Raw genomic sequence first — 13322 nt, 5'->3', positions numbered from 1 at the left:
CCCTTCTATATGTTATTCGATATGGCGGCGACTTATTACAAATTTGGGAACGTGTCGGATCGGTTGTGAGGTTGGACTAGATTTTTACGAGAGAGCGGAGCGAGCGGGCAACGATCGCAGTTACCAAGCTATACATGTACCTTATATTGCCTTGCATATATTTCGTGTTATTACCTAATTTTGTCAGACATTTCTGACATCACATTGCAATTTACTATGTGGAAATAGTACTATTTATGTGAAGCTATTGATAAACTGTACCCTTTTGTCAGTAGGCAATTCGATAAAGACTTCCGGCTCCTCGGGCTGGTGCGAATATTTCAATGTCCCTATGTGCCAAACCGTTCGGTTGTGACACATCTTCACGCTTCGCCCGCTCGTGTTGCTCGCTAGAAAACTATAGCCTAACCTAAAACCAATCCCTCTTCTGTATGTTATTCAATATGGCGGCGACTTATTTCAAATTTGGGAACGCGTCGGATCGGTTGTGAGGTTGGACTAGATTTTTACGAGCGAGCGGAGCGAGCGAGCAACCATGACAATTTCCAAGCTATACATATACCTCATATTGCCTTGCATATATTTCGTGTTATTACCTAATTTTGTCAGACATTTCTGACATCACGTTGCAATTTACTATCTGGAAATAGTACTATTTATGTGAAGCTATTGATAAACTGTATTCTTTTGTCAGTAGGCAATTCGATAAAGACTTCCGGCTCCTCGGGCTGGTTCGAATATTTCAATGTCCCTATGTGCCAAACCGTTCGGTTGTGACACATCTTCACGCTTCGCCCGCTCACGTTGCTCGCTAGAAAACTATAGCCTAACCAAAACCAATCCCTCTTCTATATGTTATTCGATATGGCGGCGACTTATTTCAAATTTGGGAACGCGTCGGATCGGTTGTGAGGTTGGACTAGATTTTTACGAGCGAGCGGAGCGAGCGAGCAACCATGACAATTTCCAAGCTATACATATACCTCATATTGCCTTGCATATATTTCGTGTTATTACCTAATTTTGTCAGACATTTCTGACATCACATTGCAATTTACTATGTGGAAATAGTACTATTTATGTGAAGCTATTGATAAACTGTATTCTTTTGTCAGTAGGCAATTCGATAAAGACTTCCGGCTCCTCGGGCTGGTGCGGATATTTCAATGTCCCTATGTGCCAAACCGTTCGGTTATGACACACCCTTACGCGTCGCTCGCTCACTGCGCTCGCTCGAAAACTATAGCCTAACCTAAAACCAACCCTCTTCTATATGTTATTCGATATGGCGGCGACTTATTACAAATTTGGGAACGTGTCGGATCGGTTGTGAGGTTGGACTAGATTTTTACGAGCGAGCGGAGCGAGCGAGCAGCGATGACAATTTCCAAGCTATACATATACCTCATATTGCCTTGCATATATTTCGTGTTATTACCTAATTTTGTCAGACATTTCTGACATCACGTTGCAATTTACTATGTGGAAATAGTACTATTTATGTGAAGCTATTGATAGACTGTATCCTTTTGTCAGTAGGCAATTCGATAAAGACTTCGATAAAGATTCTTATATTGCCTTGCATATATTTCGTGTTATTACCTAATTTTGTCAGACATTTCTGACACCACATTGCACATTACTATGTGGAAATATTACTATTTATGTGAAACTATTCATAAACTGTAAACTTTTGTCAGTAGGCAATTCGATAACGACTTCCGGCTCCTCGGGCTGCGGCGAATATTTCAATGTCCCTATGTGCCAAACCGTTGGTTTGTGACACACCTTTACGCGTCCTTCGCTCGCTCCTCTCGTTCGAAAACTATAGCCTAACATAAAACCAACACCCTTCTGTATGTTATTCGATATGGCGGCGACTTATTTCAAATCTGGGAACGTGTCGGATCGGTTATGAGGTTGGACTAGATTTTTACGAGCGAGCAGAGCGAGCCAGCAACGATCGCAGTTTCCAAGCTATACATGTACCTTATATTGCCTTGCATATATTTCGTGTTATTACCTAATTTTGTCAGACATTTCTGACATCACATTGCAATCTACTATGTGGAAATAGTACTATTTATGTGAAGCTATTGATAAACTGTATTCTTTTGTCAGTAGGCAATTCGATAAAGACTTCCGGCTCCTCGGGCTGGTGCGAATATTTCAATGTCCCTATGTGCCAAACCGTTCGGTTGTGACACACCTTTACGCGTCGCTCGCTCACTGCGCTCGCTCGAAAACTATAGCCTAACCTAAAACCAACCCTCTTCTGTATGTTATTCGATATGGCGGCGACTTATTTCAAATTTGGGAACGGGTCGGATCGGTTATGAGGTTGGACTAGATTTTTACGAGCGAGCGGAGCGAGCGAGCAACGATGACAATTTCCAAGCTATACATATACCTCATATTGCCTTGCATATATTTCGTGTTAGTACCTAATTTTGTCAGACATTTCTGACATCACAATGCAATTTACTATGTGGAAATAGTACTATTTATGTGAAGCTATTGATAAACTGTATTCTTTTGTCAGTAGGCAATTCGATAAAGACTTCCGGCTCCTCGGGCTGGTGCGAATATTTCAATGTCCCTATGTGCCAAACCGTTCGGTTGTGACACACCTTTACGCGTCGCTCGCACACTGCGCTCGCTCGAAAACTATAGCCTAACCTAAAACCAACCCACTTCTGTATGTTATTCGATATGGCGGCGACTTATTTCAAATTTGGGAACGCGTCGGATCGGTTGTGAGGTTGGACTAGATTTTTACGAGCGAGCAGAGCGAGCCAGCAACGATCGCAGTTTCCAAGCTATACATGTACCTTATATTGCCTTGCATATATTTCGTGTTATTACCTAATTTTGTCAGACATTTCTGACATCACATTGCACATTAATATGTGGAAATAGTACTATTTATGTGAAGCTATTGATAAACTGTATTCTTTTGTCAGTAGGCAATTCGATAAAGACTTCCGGCTCCTCGGGCTGGTGCGAATATTTCAATGTCCCTATGTGCCAAACCGTTGGTTTGTGACACACCTTTACGCGTCCTTCGCTCGCTGCGCTCGCTCGAAAACTATAGCCTAACCTAAAACCATTCCCTCTTGCGTTCGTTATACGATATGGAGGCGACTTATTTCAAAATTTTGGAACGTATAGGATCGGTTGTGAGGTTGGACTAGATTTTTACGAGCGAGCGGAGCGAGCGAGCAGCGATGACAATTTCCAAGCTATACATATACCTCATATTGCCTTGCATATATTTCGTGTTATTACCTAATTTTGTCAGACATTTCTGACATCACGTTGCAATTTGCTATGTGGAAATAGTACTATTTATGTGAAGCTATTGATAAACTGTATTCTTTTGTCAGTAGGCAATTCGATAAAGACTTCCGGCTCCTCGGGCTGGTTCGAATATTTCAATGTCCCTATGTGCCAAACCGTTCGTTTGTGACACATCTTCACGCTTCGCCCGCTCACGTTGCTCGCTAGAAAACTATAGCCTCACCAAAACCAATCCCTCTTCTATATGTTATTCGATATGGCGGCGACTTATTTCAAATTTGGGAACGCGTCGGATCGGTTGTGAGGTTGGACTAGATTTTTACGAGCGAGCGGAGCGAGCGAGCAACCATGACAATTTCCAAGCTATACATATACCTCATATTGCCTTGCATATATTTCGTGTTATTACCTAATTTTGTCAGACATTTCTGACATCACATTGCAATTTACTATGTGGAAATAGTACTATTTATGTGAAGCTATTGATAAACTGTATTCTTTTGTCAGTAGGCAATTCGATAAAGACTTCCGGCTCCTCGGGCTGGTGCGGATATTTCAATGTCCCTATGTGCCAAACCGTTCGGTTATGACACACCCTTACGCGTCGCTCGCTCACTGCGCTCGCTCGAAAACTATAGCCTAACCTAAAACCAACCCTCTTCTATATGTTATTCGATATGGCGGCGACTTACTACAAATTTGGGAACGCGTCGGATCGGTTGTGAGGTTGGACTAGATTTTTACGAGCGAGCGGAGCGAGCGAGCAACCATGACAATTTCCAAGCTATACATATACCTCATATTGCCTTGCATATATTTCGTTTTATTACCTAATTTTGTCACACATTTCTGACATCACATTGCAATTTACTATGTGGAAATAGTACTATTTATGTGAAGCTATTGATAAACTGTATTCTTTTGTCAGAAGGCAATTCGATAAAGACTTCCGGCTCCTCGGGCTGGTGCGGATATTTCAATGTCCCTATGTGCCAAACCGTTCGGTTGTGACACACCTTTACGCGTCGCTCGCTCACTGCGCTCGCTCGAAAACTATAGCCTAACCTAAAACCAACCCTCTTCTGTATGTTATTCGATATGGCGGCGACATATTTCAAATTTGGGAACGTGTCGGATCGGTTATGAGGTTGGACTAGATTTTTACGAGCGAGCAGAGCGAGCCAGCAACGATCGCAGTTTCCAAGCTATACATGTACCTTATATTGCCTTGCATATATTTCGTGTTATTACCTAATTTTGTCAGACATTTCTGACATCACATTGCACATTACTATGTGGAAATAGTACTATTTATGTGAAACTATTCATAAACTGTAAACTTTTGTCAGTAGGCAATTCGATAACGACTTGCGGCTCCTCGGGCTGGGGCGAATATTTCAATATCCCTATGTGCCAAACCGTTGGTTTGTGACACACCTTTACGCGTCCATCGCTCGCTGCGCTCGCTCGAAAACTATAGCCTAACCTAAAACCATTCCCTCTGGCGTTCGCTATACTATATGGAGGCGACTTATTTCAAATTTGGGAACGTGTCGGATCGGTTGTGTGGTTGGACGAGATTTTTACGAGAGAGCGGAGCGAGCGGGCAACGATCGCAGTTTCCAAGCTATACATGTACCTTATATTGCCTTGCATATATTTCGTGTTATTGCCTAATTTTGTCAGACATTTCTGACATCACATTGCAATTTACTATGTGGAAATAGTACTATTTATGTGAAGCTATTGATAAACTGTATTCTTTTGTCAGTAGGCAATTCGATAAAGACTTCCGGCTCCTCGGGCTGGTGCGAATATTTCAATGTCCCTATGTGCCAAACCGTTGGTTTGTGACACACCTTTGCGCGTCCTTCGCTCGCTGCGCTCGCTCGAAAACTATAGCCTAACCTAAAACCATTCCCTCTTGCGTTCGTTATACGATATGGAGGCGACTTATTTCAAAATTTTGGAACGTATAGGATCGGTTGTGAGGTTGGACTAGATTTTTACGAGCGAGCGGAGCGAGCGAGCAGCGATGACAATTTCCAAGCTATACATATACCTCATATTGCCTTGCATATATTTCGTGTTATTACCTAATTTTGTCAGACATTTCTGACATCACGTTGCAATTTACTATGTGGAAATAGTACTATTTATGTGAAGCTATTGATAAACTGTATTCTTTTGTCAGTAGGCAATTCGATAAAGACTTCCGGCTCCTCGGGCTGGTGCGAATATTTCAATGTCCCTATGTGCCAAACCGTTCGGTTGTGACACATCTTCACGCTTCGCCCGCTCGCGTTGCTCGCTAGAAAACTATAGCCTAACCTAAAACCAATCCCTCTTCTGTATGTTATTCAATATGGCGGCGACTTATTTCTAATTTGGGAACGCGTCGGATCGGTTGTGAGGTTGGACTAGATCTTTTCGAGCGAGCGGAGCGATCGGGCATCGATAACCATTTCCAAGCAATACGTATTACTTATATTGCCTTTCATATATTTCCGGTTATTACCTAATTCTGTCAGCGATTTCGGACCTCATGTAGCACTGTACTACGTGGAAATATTACTATTTATGTGAAACTATTGTTAAACTGTAAACTTTTGTCACTAGGAAATTCGATAAAGACTTCCATCTCCTCGGACTGGTGCGAATATTTCAATGTCCCTATGTGCCAAACCGTTGGTTTGAGACACATCTTCACGCGTCGCCCGCTCGCCCTGCTCGCTAGAAAACTATAGCCTAACCTAAAACCAACCCCTGTTGCGTTCCTTATTCGATATGGAGGCGACTTATTTCAAATGCGGGAACGTGTCTGATGGGTAGTGAGGTTGGGCTAGATTTTTATGGGCGAGCGGAGTGAGCGAGAAACGTTTACAATTTCCAAGATGTACATATACCTCACATTGCCTTGCATTTATTTCCTATTGTTACCTCATTTTGTCAGCGATTTCGGACCTCACGTTGCACTGTACTATTTGAAATATTACCATTTATGTAAAACTATTGATAAACTGTAAACATTTGTCAGTAGGAAATTCGATAAAGGCTACCGGCTCCTCGGGCTGGTGCGAATATTTCAATGTCCCTATGTGCCAAACCGTTGGTTTGTGACGCACCTTTACACGTCGCCCGCTCGCCCTGATCGCTAGAAAACTATAGCCTAACCTAAGACCAACCCCTGTTGCGTTCCATATTCGATAAGGAGGCGACTTATTTCAAATTTGGGAACGTGTCGGTTCGGTAGTGAGGTCGGGCTAGATTTTTACGAGCGAGCGGAGTGAGCGAGAAACGTTTACAATTTCCAAGATGTACATATACCTCATATTGCCTTTCATATATTTCCGGTTATTACCTAATTTTGTCAGCGATATCGGACCTCATGTTGCACTGTACTATGTGGAAATATTACTATTTATGTGAAACTATTGTAAAACTGTAAACTTTTATCAGAAGGCAATTCGACAAAGACATCCGGCTCCTCGGGCTGGTCCGAATATTTCAATGTCCCTATGTGCCAATCCGTTGGTTTGTGACACATCATCACGCGTCGCCCGCTCGCCCTGCTCGCTAGAAAGCTATAGCATAACCTAAAACCAATCACTCTTGCGTTCCTTATTCGATAAGAAGGCGACTTATTTCAAATTTGCGAACGTGTCGGATCGGTTGAGAGGTTTGACTACATTTTTACAAGCGAGCGGAGCGAGCGAGCATCGATTACAATTTCCAATCTATACGTGTACCTTATATTGCCGTTCATATATTTCCGGTTATTACCTATTTTTATGAGCGATTTCGGACCTCACGTTGCACTGTACCATGTGGAAATATTACCATTTATGTAAAACTATTGAAAAACTGTAAACATTTGTCAGTAGGCAATGCAATAAAGACTTCCGGCTCCTTGGGCTGGTGCGAATATTTCAATGTCCCTATGTGTTGAAGTGGTCACCACTTCTAGGAAAACTCCACATCTGGTCTTTTTAGCTTTCTCAAGCGCTGAAGCCATCGACAGCACATAGACAAAAGAATAGCAGGGAGGCAGACCATAAACTGTAGACAGGCGACGTTGGCTTCGGGGTTTTCAGTCATAAAGTAACACTGCTAGCGTGCGGATCTGGACCAGATCAAATTGTATTCCTGTATTTCATTATTAAGTCAAATATATACTTTGTATCTTACACTTCATCCACGCGTTTTTCTCTCTTTATATACTGAATAACCTCAACAGGTTATGGGCCCAGGGCTGTAAAGTGTAAGATAGCAACGCGAAGTGAATAAATTGTCAAAGTATTGTGCTTAGTAAAGTAAGTGATAGTGCCAAAATGGAATCTGCAAGTGCGAAGATCGAGATGTTACGTGGCGAAGAAAACTGGCTCCAGTGGCGTTTTGTCATGCGTACACTTTTGGAGGAAGATGACGACCTGATCAACGTGTGTGAAGGGAATCTGTGTCATCCAGGTAACAGTGCGGAGAAAGAAATCGCCCGTAAAAGATTTTTGAAGGCAGATCGGCTAGCGAGAAAATTAATTGTGACCTCAGTAGGAAAGAAACCGTTGGATCTTCTTTTATGTTGCACAACAGCACATGAAATGTGGAAAAAGTTGAATACAGTATATGACATGAAGTCGGATGAGAATCTAAGTATGGTCCAGAAGCAGTTCTTCAATTTTAAATGGGAAGAATCTGAAAATGTATCTTACAACTTATCAAAGTTGGAATTGATAGCGGCGAAGATGAAAACTCTTGGGAGTGAAATTGGCGAGAAAATGCTGATAACACGCATTTTATCGGTGTTACCGAACAAATTTGACCATTTTCACAGTGCGTGGGATTCGGTGGAAGAAGAAAAGAAGACCTTAGACAGGCTTAGTACCAGGCTGATGGCGGAAGAAATCAGATGGAAGAAAGACGACCAGGAAACGTCGGTGGCGCTGGTAACAAAAGGTAACAATTATAAAAGGGAACAGCAGAAGCAGTCAAGCAAACGTGAATACGAGAAACAAGGACCAAGCTGTTTCAACTGTGGAAAAGTTGGCCATCTAAAGAAAGATTGCTTTAGATGCTTTACATGCAAAAGGAAAGGCCACACCAGCAAAAATTGCTTGAAAAATAAGAAAGGAAACAACAGCAGAGACAACCAGGAACCCAGAAATGAAAATCGAGATCACAGCGGAATTGGTGTATTAGGAAGCACCTCAACGATACAAGTGGCAAACCATGATGCTTGGATAATCGACTCAGGAGCTACGGATCACATGACAGGACGACAAGAATGGTTCAGCGTCTTCGAAAAATTCGATAACACGGTAAAGATAGAAATCGGCAATGGTACGTTCATGGATGCGTACGGCAAAGGAAAAATCAAGGTAGAGACTTTTGTGGACGGCAAATGGGTAGCATGTACAATGAACGATGTCTTGTATGTACCAGGTATGAAAAGAAATCTATTTTCCATTAGATCTGTTGCAAGAAGAGGTATAGATTTCTGTATTCTAAGGGAAGGGAAGAACTGCATGTTTCTACAAAATCAGAAAATAATAGCAAGGGGTTCTGTTATTGGAAATTTATATAAGGTCGACATGCGAGTTATCATACCGTCAGTTTGTAATCTTAGCAATAGAGCGGAGTCAAACGCGGACACACTGCAGTTATGGCACGAACGGCTATGTCATCAAAACATCAGACACGTTAAGGAATTTTTAAAGAATTCGAATATAAAAGTTGTAGAGGATAGTAACTTTTTCTGTGAAGGTTGCGCGTACGGGAAACACCATAGATCGAGTTTTCACCAGAAAACCAAGCGTGCGACTAAACCTCGCGAAATTATTTATACGGATGTATGTGGACCCATGGAAGTCGAGTCATTAGGCAAAAAATTGTATTTTCTTGCGTTTAAAGATGATTTTTCCAAATCAGTTCCGCCTGGGCAGGCGACCTAAACGGACGTGCGAAACAGTGCTCCAGTGAAAGTGCGGCAAGAGAGAAGAGATAGGGACAAAGTTAAAGCCAAAAATAGACAAAAAGTGGAATCATGCAGATTCCACCAATAAAAATAATTAACTCCGGTGAAACATTTTTCATAAATAAAGCTACAGACTCTACATATGTAGAGAAAAATGATGATATTATGGAAACAACACAATCCGACGAAGAGCAAAACATACCAATACACCAGGAAGAAAGCTGGACGGTGGCAACCTCCAGCAAAAAACGGAAGGTAACCCCGCTCGCAAGCGCGAGGAAAATTGATACACATGAAAAAAAACAATGGCTACAAGATATCAAACTGCACAATCCATTCAGCGCACTGCCAGAAGAGGCAGCAACGGACCCAACGGAAAGTCCGACAAACCGTACACCCAAACCACCACCAATATACGTAGACGCAAAAATAATTGACCCCCTCATCGAACTGCTAAACAACATCGCAGGAAAAGACAACTACATCATCAAACAGATAAAAATAGACCAGGTTAAAGTACAAACCAACACCTCAGAAACATTCAGAAAAATTACAAGATCACTAAAGGAAAAAAATGCAGCATATCACACTTTTCAGCTCAAAACAGACAAAAGCTACAAAGCAGTAATCAGGGGACTACACCCAAAAACAAACACTGGAAAAATAAGTGAAGAACTGGCAAAAATCGGACACCAAGTAAGGTCAATAAATAACATAAACAAATACGATACCAAACAACCACTACCGCTATTCCTAGTTGAACTAGAACCTAAAAACAACAATAAGGAAATATACGATATAGAAAAATTACTAAACACAATAGTAAAAGTGGAGCCACCCAGGCATAAAAAAGAAATCCCACAATGCATAAGATGCCAACAATACGGACACACCAAAAATTATTGTAATAGAACCCCGGCATGCGTTAAATGCGCAAAAAATCATCTCACGACACACTGCCCATCCACGGGAAAAATTGAGGAGGTTAAATGCTACAACTGTAACGGAAACCACCCAGCCAGCTATAAAGGATGTGAAGTAAGAAAACAATTACAACGTAAACTGTTCCCGCCCCTACGAAGCAGAACAATCACTAACACACAAGCCCAACAGGACAGCACAAATCCTGAAATAATTCCAAGTACAGAGCAAGCAACAAACACCAAACCTATCAGCACCAACACCATTGGTGGTCTAAGCTATGCTCAAATAACCAGCCAATCAACACATACACAAAACCAATACCACAGCAATAGTAACAATGACACTGCAGAAATCAAAGAACTACTCAAACAATCCATAAAGAACACCGAAATGCTAACCAGAATGATAAGCGAACAAAATGCAGTATTAAAACAGCAAACTCAACAAATCACAGTCATGCTACAACTAATTACAAACGTGCTAAGCAAAAAATAAAAACGGACACTCTAAAAATAGCAGCCTGGAACTCAAATGGCCTGCAACAACGAGCCCTCGAAATTAAAACATTCATATACAATAACGATATAGACATACTACTTGTCTCAGAAACACACTTCACTACAAAAAGCTACTTGAAAATACCATACTACACCATATATGATACCAAACACCCCTCAGGAAAAGCTCACGGAGGGACAGCAGTGATAGTCAGAAACGATATCAAACATTATCTACACAGCCAAGTTAACAAAGAATATTTACAAGCAACCACTGTTACAGTCCAAACTAGCAGCAACTACTTCCAGTTGTCAGCAGTATATGTGCCTCCGCGACACAAAATAACAACACAAATGTGGGAAGAATACTTCCAGGACCTAGGGGACAAGTACATCGCAGCGGGAGACTACAACTCAAAGCACACGCTTTGGGGGTCAAGAAACATTACACCTCGAGGTAGAACACTGGAAAAATACATAAGAAATAATAACCTCAATATATTATCCACAGGAACACCGACACATTGGCCGACTGACCTGAACAAAAAACCAGATCTTCTGGACTTTGCAGTTACAAGGGGACTAAACACAAATAAACTAAAAATAACACCCAACCTCGAGCTCAGCTCCGATCATACACCCATAATAATTGAATACAGAAACAAACCAATTCACTATAGCAAACCAGAAACACTATGCAACAAAACCACCAAATGGCAAACTTTCAAAGAAATAATAGAAAGCAAAATAAACTGCAACATCCCGTTAAAAACTCCTGAACACATAGAACAGGCAGTAGCAACATTGACAGCAACTATTCAGGAAGCAGCAAGGACAACCACTACTCCCGAACCAACCAGCAGACAAACAATAACAATCCCGCAAGAAATACTCGACAAAATCAAAGAAAAAAGAAAAGCAAAAGCAAAATGGCAAAAATACAGAACCCGAGAAAACAAAAAACACTTAAACAAACTTGCAAAGGAAATAAAAAACAAAATAAAGGAGCACAACGATAACGAATTCGCAAAGTTCATAGGGACACTCTCCACACACGAGAACACCAACTACTCACTATGGAAAGCCACGAAAAAAATAAGGAAGCCAATAATACCCGTCCCGGCAATCAGAAAAGCAGATAACACATGGGCAAGAAGCAACGAAGAACAAGCCGAAGAATTCTCCAACCACCTCTGCAACACATTCACACCACACATTATCAACAACAGCAACCTCAAAAGTCATACGGAGGAGGATCCACAAACCACTACTACCACAGCCGACAAGGAATACACCATACCTAAAACATCGGCACAAGAAATTAGAAACATAATTGATAAAACAAAAAACAACAAAGCGCCAGGAATCGACCTAATCAATGGTAAAATCTTGAAAAACCTTCCGCCAAAAGCAATAAGACTAATTACAATAATATTCAATGCAATTCTAAGAATTCAATACTTCCCCAAACCATGGAAATTAGCACAAATCAAAATGTTACATAAACCAGGCAAAGACCCGCACCAAACTGCATCCTACAGACCAATATCACTGCTCCCAGTATTTTCCAAAATACTGGAAAAGATAATATACGACCGCATAAAACCAATAATAGAGACAAAAAAACTAATACCGGATCACCAATTTGGTTTCAGAAACAAACACTCCACGATAGAGCAAATGCACAGGCTTATAAACGAAATAATAGTAGCACTAGAAAACAAGGAATACTGCACAGCCCTCTTTATAGACATAGAGAAAGCATTCGATAAAATTAACCATGAAAGTCTACTACAAACAATTAGGAAACAATTCCCGGAGCAAATACACCACTTAATAAAATCCTACCTAAGCAGCAGAACCTTCGTAATAAAAATCAAGGACACACATTCTCAAGTTAAAGACATCAAGGCCGGGGTACCACAAGGAAGCGTCCTAGGCCCAATACTATACACATTATACACGGCGAACATACCAACAACTACCAACAGCACAGTATTGACATTCGCGGACGACACAGCTATACTAGTCAGACATACTAACCCAGAAACGGCAGTCAAAATACTACAAGAACATATCGTAAAAATAGAAAATTGGCTACAAGAAAAACAATTAAAAGCAAACCCCAATAAATGCAACCATATTACATTCACGCTACGGAAAAAGATACCACCAAACATCCTATTGAACGGTACGCATATAACGCAAACAAAGCATGTCAAATACCTAGGACTCCACTTAGATCAAAAACTCACCTGGAAACTACACATCAAATCAATAGTAGAAAAAATACAGAAAACAAGGAGACAAATGTATTGGCTAACAAACCGAAAATCCAAACTAAGCACAGAAAATAAAGTAAAAATATATAAAACGATCATAAAACCAATCTGGACGTACGGAATACCACTATGGGGGACGGCAGCAATGAGCCATATAAACAAAATAGAGGTAATACAGGCTAAAATCCTCAGGACAATAGTAAACGGACCTTGGTACGTCAGAAACGAAGATATACGAAGGGACCTGGGAATGCCAACGGTCAAGGAAGAAATCAGCAGATACTCCGAGAAATACAAATCAAGAATAGCAACACACATAAACCGGCTAGCTGCGGAAACATACAAAAT

General features: G+C 41.1%; 1 long non-coding RNA gene across 1 annotated transcript in view; it reads right to left on the bottom strand.

The window, feature by feature from the left end:
- The window catches only part of LOC126927364 (uncharacterized), a 52171-nt gene extending 44970 nt beyond the window's left edge, over window positions 1–7201 (bottom strand). The window contains exons 1-2 of the long non-coding RNA XR_007715417.1: window positions 7108–7201; window positions 6662–6685 (exon numbers count right to left, since the gene is read on the bottom strand). This is a non-coding gene — a long non-coding RNA (uncharacterized LOC126927364). The remainder of the gene's footprint in view (window positions 1–6661; window positions 6686–7107) is intronic.
- Between the last annotated feature and the right edge of the window lie 6121 nt (window positions 7202–13322).

This window comes from Bombus affinis, unplaced genomic scaffold (genome assembly GCF_024516045.1).
Source record: "Bombus affinis isolate iyBomAffi1 unplaced genomic scaffold, iyBomAffi1.2 ctg00000083.1, whole genome shotgun sequence".
NCBI classification, from domain to species: domain Eukaryota; kingdom Metazoa; phylum Arthropoda; class Insecta; order Hymenoptera; family Apidae; genus Bombus; species Bombus affinis.
The sequence above is the reverse complement of the archived record's forward strand: the minus strand, read 5'-3'. Positions and strand labels throughout refer to the sequence as shown.